Source organism: Prinia subflava, chromosome 2, assembly GCF_021018805.1.
Source record: "Prinia subflava isolate CZ2003 ecotype Zambia chromosome 2, Cam_Psub_1.2, whole genome shotgun sequence".
NCBI classification, from domain to species: Eukaryota; Metazoa; Chordata; class Aves; order Passeriformes; family Cisticolidae; genus Prinia; species Prinia subflava.
Genome location: NC_086248.1, coordinates 81,777,934 through 81,785,404, shown reverse-complemented (window position 1 = coordinate 81,785,404; position 7,471 = coordinate 81,777,934). Strand labels below are relative to the sequence as shown.

The 7,471-nt window shown below is 44.7% G+C and overlaps 1 long non-coding RNA gene across 1 annotated transcript in view; it reads left to right on the top strand.

Moving 5' to 3' along the window:
* Positions 1–2,813: 2,813 nt before the first annotated feature.
* LOC134547150 (uncharacterized) overlaps positions 2,814–7,471 on the top strand; it is a 281,043-nt gene continuing 276,385 nt past the window's right edge. The window contains exon 1 of the long non-coding RNA XR_010079395.1: positions 2,814–3,530. This is a non-coding gene — a long non-coding RNA (uncharacterized LOC134547150). The remainder of the gene's footprint in view (positions 3,531–7,471) is intronic.

Genomic DNA, 7,471 nt, shown 5'->3' with positions numbered 1-7,471 from the left:
TTGTTGCTTTTATATCACACTATTCTGATTTCCAGTGCTGAGTCAAGCATGTTGAAAAGGGATTTTGGTAGTAAGTTGGGAGGGCTTTTGGAGCCAGAAATGTGAATTTTGGGTACAGGGATGTTGAACCATTTGCATCCTGTGGCTTTTAATTCTTCACGTGTTTCTATTTTGAAAGCTGTCTGTGCTCTTTATAATGCTACATTCATCTGTGAAGGAGATCTATTGTAATATAGTGACGACAGGAAACGCAAGCACCTGAGGAAAATTTGACGATAGGCCCTGTGAACTTTAATGATGGAAATGTCTCCTCTGAGCTGGGCAACTCTGTGCTTTATAGAAAGTGCCTCTGGAAAAGTCTTTGTTGGGAAGTGGCTGTCTCCTGCCTTAGCCTGGCACATCTCCTGTGAACGGGAACGTGCTTGATCAGCAGCCCTGTGTGCCCGTCTCCTGCCCGGGTTTGCAGTGGTCAGGATGGGCTGGCAGCTGCCACTGCCAGAACTGCTCTAAAGATCTGCAGGCTCCTGCCCTGGTGAGTCTAGCTGCAGATCTGCTCATCTGCCCAGCTCTAGTAAAAGAGTGAGCAAAAGATGACAGTCAGCCACAAGACAACAGCTCACTAGAGCTGCTGGCAGTAATCCCACAAGTCTTTTAGGGAGAACAGTGTTTCAAACAAAATGTAGAGTACTATAAAAGAGACTCATGAGCACATGATTACCAACCTGGTGTAAAAAGAGCTTGTAGCAAGAAATTGTGCAACTAAGATTGTGAGATCTCTGGGCTGATAGAGGGTAAGCCAAGCTAGATATGGGCCAGTGTGTGGGCTGTGACTGGGAGGAATTGTGGAACAACCACTCAATGCAGACAGACATGTACGAAGGGGATGGATGGAAGGGAGGAGTTGCACATGTCTCCCAAAGTTGTCACAAAGAACAAAATGTCCAAGATAATATCATCTGAAAGCAGCTGGATCAGTCTGTTGAGAGCAGAAAATATCTAAGAAAGATATAGTGAAACAATGTATTAAATACTGGCGATGTCATATTCTCATCATAACAACCCTGGTTAGCCAATACCTGATGAGGAGTTGTAAAGCATGATGCAATGAAGCCAAGGGAAAGAAAAAAGATAAAGAAGTACACAGAGTTTCTGAAAGGCCTTGGACACCTTTTCACCTGAAGCCACATGAATTGCCTCATTGTTGTAAATTACTGTTTGGATTTTGAGAAATCTGTTGAATTGTTAGATGTTATTATGTCTGTAGTGGACAGACCATAAAATCATAGAATGGCTTGAGCTGAAAGAGACCTTAAAGGTCATATAGTTTCACACACACACACCCTTTTCCTGTCATGGGCAGAGACACTTTTCACTACACCAAGTTGCTCAGAGCTCCATCCAACCTGGCCTTGAACACCTCCAGGGATGGGGCATCCACAACTTCTCTGGACAACCTGTTCCAGTGCCTCACTACACTCACAGCAAAGAATTTTTTCACAATATTTAATCTAAACCTACTGTCTTTTAGCATGTGTTCATTTCCCCTTGTCCTGTCAATACATGCTCTTGTAAAGAGTTTCTCTCTGTTTTTCTTGTAGGGTCCCTTTGGGTACTGGAGGGTTTCAATTAGGTCACCCCAAATTAGGTCACCCTGTCTCTTTTCCAGGCTAAACAAACCAAATTCACTCAGCATTACGTTGTAGATCAATGAAGCTTTCAGGTAATGTGGTGTCCCAGACTTTGATTTTCCATTGGTGGACTCCACTGTACTGGTGTTGAGTTTCAGCGATTCGCTTGGCAAAGAACAATTTGCCATAAGAAATTTTTGTCCTTCTACAACCACTCAAGTGGTGGGACTAAACCTGCTACGTTTTTCCTAGACAAGGCTTCAGCAAGGGAAGAAAATAGATGGAATGCTCTTCTTGCCCAAAGAAAGCACTTGGAGAAAATATAAGAGCATCCTGCTGCAAAAATTGATGTCAAGCTGTGCTTGGACTTTGGTGCCTATTACTCAAGCTTGCAACAACTGTCTAGGAAATAATTGTGTCTTAGTGCTATGTAGAATCTATTTAGACAAATATTTCCTGGTTCTGTATGGGTGGTTACCTATGAAAATCATTATTTATTTGAGCTTTTACTCCTAAAAGATTTTAAGGACTAATCTAGTTTTTCATGCCTCAAGATGCAATATTTATTGGTTTGCAGAGGGTGAACTGTAGGGGAGAAACTGTAGTTTCATTAATTTTGCCTACAAGACAAGTGAAAAAAGAAATTTGACAAATATGACATAGACACACTGGTGAAAGAGAAGCAGGCCTCTCAGAGCAGAATTCCAAGAGCTCTGGGCCCCACAGAGACTTGCATTTAGTGGGCAATCAAAAATCGTGGAAGTTTTTTTCCTCCATCCTTCAAACTGGAATATGTAGTATTTCTGTTTATGCATGTTAGTAGCCCTTCTGAGTTTGGAGACAGCCCACATATATAGCCATTCTCATGAAAAAATTCTCTGTGTTGAGGTGTCATTTTGTACTGCTTGGGTCACTTAGATAAGGGGAGCTGTCACCCACCTGCTCACTAAGAGCACACACTGCTCAAGTAATGGCCAGTCCTTGGCAGTGTCTTTCCAGGCTGAAATAGGCAGCCCATGAGGCTGAGTTCGTCCCAGTGGTTTGTCACTTTCCTTATGAGGCTTTTGTTTCCCCCTCTCCCCCTCTCCCCCTCTCCCCCCTTCCCTTCTCCCCCTCTCCTCCTTTCCCCCTTTCCCCCCTTTCCCCCCCTATTTTTTTTTTTTTCTATTTTTTACTTCTCTGACTCTTTCCTCTGAAAACTTCACAGCAACATGATGGTGATAGTTTGTTTCTCCCATAAGGGTTTGAGTGCATTGATTGGTTGCTATATTTTAATTTTTTTTAATTTTAAAGATGGAAAGTCTGCCTTAGATTTAGTCTAGGATCAAACACAGTTATTAATGTCTGGAAGTTCTAGAAGTTCAGCACAATATGCAATACAAAAAACCTGCATTTATAGTGCTGCAGTTAGTTTATATTCGTGGGGTATTTTTCAGCTCATAAGCTTGCAGTGAAGGCAAAGATGGGAAAGAGAATCAGGGATTATTGTAGAACATGGCAAAATGCATGTTATGAACTCATTTAACAAGTAACTTTGCCACTGTAAAACCATCTTCAGACAGCTGCAAGGAATTTTCATGTACTGGAGCTGGAACAGGAGAAAAGGAGCAGATCTTGGTAGGTTTGCTGCTATAATAATAATAATAATCCGTTTATCCCTTCCAGGCAAAGCCACAGGGCTAGACCTTGCTTGTTGTGATGTTTAGTCACCTTTGCACTTTATCTTACCTGCAAATCTCAGGCTGAGAATCAAATTGCAGCCCTCCTCAGCAGGTTAAGTCACTGTGATCCACCTTCTATTGTTAAGGAGTCGTTGCTAAACCAAATGCAGGAGGAAAATTACCTGTCCTGGGGTGAAAAGCAGAAAAGCAATGCTGTCCTTCCGTCTTGGGCAACCTGAAGGTGATGAAGCAGGAGAACTCTGATTTTATTTTAAATTTGGTTTTGGTTTTGGGAGCCAAACCTGGGGTGTTTTGTTGTTGTGTTTTTGGTTTTTTTGGGTTTTTTTGTTTTTTTTTTTTTTTTTAATTCCCCCCTGCTTTCACTGCAATATTTCCTTATGTGTCTGATGTACAGTCTGAAACCATGACTTCTGTGCTTTCCTTTGAGTTAATATTTAATTCCTTCTTAAACATTAACTGTGGCTAGAGTTGCTTTTGTAAAGGAGGACTGCTGTGCTAACAACGCTAATAATTTCCTTTGAAAAGCATGGGAACAATACGGAGCACTGTACATGTCTGAAAAGTAAACTGTCTCTTAGTGGCACTTGTTACTGTTTCACAACACAAATTTTTTTTTGCTGTTTCTTTTGATGTTTACAAACTGTTTCTGCCCAAACTGCAATCTATGAACATGCTGTGGTGCACCCATGTCTTGTGTCATCGCAACCTTGGTCGTGAAGCAAAGCTGAGGAGATCAATGTCCTCTTACTCTCACCAGGTTGTGTGGTATTAAGTGCAAGTCAAATGTAAATATATATATGTAGCTATAGCTACCAGATGAATGGCACTAGGTGCAAACATTTCTCAACCACAGACATCAGGAAGAGGTTTTTTTTTTTAAGTTATCAGACACCAAAGACTGCATGGTCCGATTCATATTGGCTGTTTCTGCAGGGATTGTCTGTATTGCCATGGCAGCCTTGAGGTGGGAGCCTAAGTCATCTCACCCTCCTCAGTGGGCATTCAGGGCATGGGGCTGTGGGCAGAAAAGGCTAGAAGGAGAGAAGCCCCATTTCCAGATGCTTAGGACAGGCACACCTCTGCAGATGGGAGCAGGGAAGGTATTTTATGCTGGAGGTGTCTGTCCCATGAAGGTCAAACCCATGCAAGAAGCCTTATGGTGAAGAAGCAGATTAGCAGATGTCATGATAATTTGGGTTTCAGTTGCTATGAAGTGTAATGAGGGGTTAGAGACAGTGTCCATGGCACCCAGACCCAGCAATGGTGGCCATGCTGGGAGCTGCTGCAGGAGGGGGCTTGAAACCACTGAGCTGGGGGACCAGCAGCATGGCACCAGAGAAGACACTGAGGACTGCAGGAGTGCTGCTAGGGTGGACAAGGAGAAAGATGCATAGTGGTGGGACAAAAGTGTTGAGCTAACCGCTCTTCCTTTTGTCCAGGAAGGAGCATGTACATCGTGGTCACATGTCCTTGCTAGATGCTGACAAGAAATGCTGAGACTCCAACAGGGCCTCCTCTGGGAAGTTCTTAAATCCCAATTATTTTGGGTTATTTACCCTCTAGGGAATGATTAAGAGTCTCATTAGTGCTGCAGAGACCTCCTGATTGCTCTTGAATGTCCCTCCCTGTACCATCAGCATGGAGAGGTGTTTTTCTGTGAGGAAGAATGGGACCCCTGCCTGTGTTTATCAGCAGCTGGAAAGGAGGTGCCCTCCTGGAGGAGGCACTGAGGAGGTGGAGGTGAGGCAGGAGTGGGTAGTCTGGGTGGTGGGTAGACAGAAGTAGGAGAAGTCCTTTCTGGACACTCATGGCTGGTGTAGCTCTGCTCCTCTTGCTTGTGCTGTTTTGAGTACAGTTAGCAAAGGCTTTTAACCCTCCACTGATGCAATTAACTTCTCCTAGGTACCTTTTCTGCAGGGCAGGAATTGTCTTAATTATTTTGTGGTTCTGGCAAAATCAATTTTTGTTGTTATTCCACACGCCCCCCTTCCATTTGCATAGTAAGCCGTGCTGACCAGTCAGCAGCTCTGAAGAAGCATCCCAGAAATGCTGCCCCTCCAGTTCTGTCAGCCTGGGTGACTGCCCAGTTTATCTCCTTGGATGTGCTGGCCCCACTGAACTCCACTGTCCTCTTCTTCATCCTTCAACAGCCCTAGGAACAGAAGATGTTGGAGCAAAGGGCTCATCTGGGAGTTGGGTGCATACTGTTTTGCAGGATAAGTGTGAACACAAAGCTGGTATTTCAAAAAAAGGAGAAGAAAAGGTTGAAACTTCCTTCTTTAAAAAAGCCCTGAAGCTCAGACACTGCTTTGCAGTCTCCTCCTCCTTTTACCTTGTGAAATTATACCAGTCCAACAAGATCCCTTACTCCTCACCTTTTGCTTCCGGGAAAAAGAGACATGCAGAACTGGGAAAGACCTCCAGGGTTACTCTAGGCACTCCTGTCTCAGCAGGCAGGTTGCAGCTGAGTGATCCTTTTCTCAAATCCGTGAGGTTTTTTTCTAAAAGCAAAGAGTGGGATTTTTTGGTTGGGTGGTTTTTTTTGGGGGCGGGGGGGGGGGGGGGGGGGAGAGTTGGGCAAAACCCTACAAGGAAGCCAGGGCACCAGCACAGTGACTAGTACCTTTCTTCTAATTCTTGAGACCACCACCCCTCCCAGCATCCCATTGACATCAAGTGTCAACATTGTCCCGCAGTTTCCTCTGCCTGACAGAGGTAACAGTGCTATCTTTCAGCTTCCAGGAGATGTTCCACTGCACACCCAGCTGAGCTGGGTGCCCCTTGCTCCCCACGCCTGCTGCCTGGCTGAGCTGGCTCTCTGCCTGACCTGGTTTGTGTGTCACTGCCAGCTCCCCGCCCTGAGAGGCTTCCCCTGGGCTCACACCAACCTGGTGTGCAGGGCATCGACAGGTAGGAGTGCGTGGAGATGTTCTTGGTGAGGCCATGGGCCTCGGAAAGCTTCACAAAAAGGAGTGGTACTCACAAGAGACCGAGGCAGGTAGAAGGCAAGAGGCTGCCTTGCCTATTAGACAAGGCCAATGCAGTATGTGCAGAGCTAAAGTGAGATAAAACAGGCAAAATCAAGGTGAAAATAAGGGCAGATGGACTCAAACTCAGCCTTGGGGAAGAGAGGGCAGGCTGCTATTGATCTGGAAAGGACAAGGAGCACCACAAAGGGCAGCAGAGTGGAACTGGTGGCCGAGGAGGATTTTGGCTGTTAAACCTCTGTGTTCCTGCACTGACAGATCCATCGCTGCCATGCAGTGAGCCGTGTTTGTGTTAGGCACCAGGTATGGGATGACTGTGCGCCGTGCAATGCCAAAGTATAAACTTCTCTCTTTCTTTGTATAAAAGCTCCAAGGATATCCCAAACATAAGACCCTGCATTTCAGATTTCTCTGTTTAGTCTGTGTGCTATAATTTAATCTAATATGACAAAATATTTGTAAGCACACATTTGGTTTGTCGTGTGTGTGTTTTACTGCTGATCTGAAGCAGAATTAGCATCCCGCTTCTGATGCTCTTTCCTTAAAAGAAAGAAAAAAGCCTTCCTGTCCAGTGCTGACCTGATCTTTTGCTAATCTATGGCAATCAAGTTTTATGACCCAGGGTCACACTAATCCTCAGTACTCATGTAGTTACTATAGTTTCACTGATAGAACAAGGTTTGCACACTGCAAAGTGATGCGGGGTCTGTTTCTGGCCAGGGTAATCTGAATGTCTGCACGGACCCTGCTCCGACCTCTCAATCTCCCTTGTAAATAGATTCGGTGACTCTTTGAACCAGGGAACGCCCCTTTCTTGATCATTCAGCTCTTTCTTCTTTGCTCACACTCTTCTGGGGGGGATTTAGCAGGGTTCTGGACTTAATGTGACTTTGGAGATTGAAGTTGCATGGTGGGAGTAAGGGTGGGGGAGGAGAATTTGGTCAGATTTTGTCCTCTGCTTCAATAAAAATTTGTGTTGCTATTGACTTGCAGATAATCTTCCTAGGACTTAGATTACCGGTAAAGTGCAAAACCATGAGACTGGCAGACTTTATAGCTTATGGCTGTAGCTATTGCTAGTTCAGTTACTGTCTTTAAAACTCAGCCTCTAGTTTTCCTCTCCTCTTCTCTCTTCTCTCTCTCTCTCTTCTCTCTCTCTCTCTCTCTTCTCTCT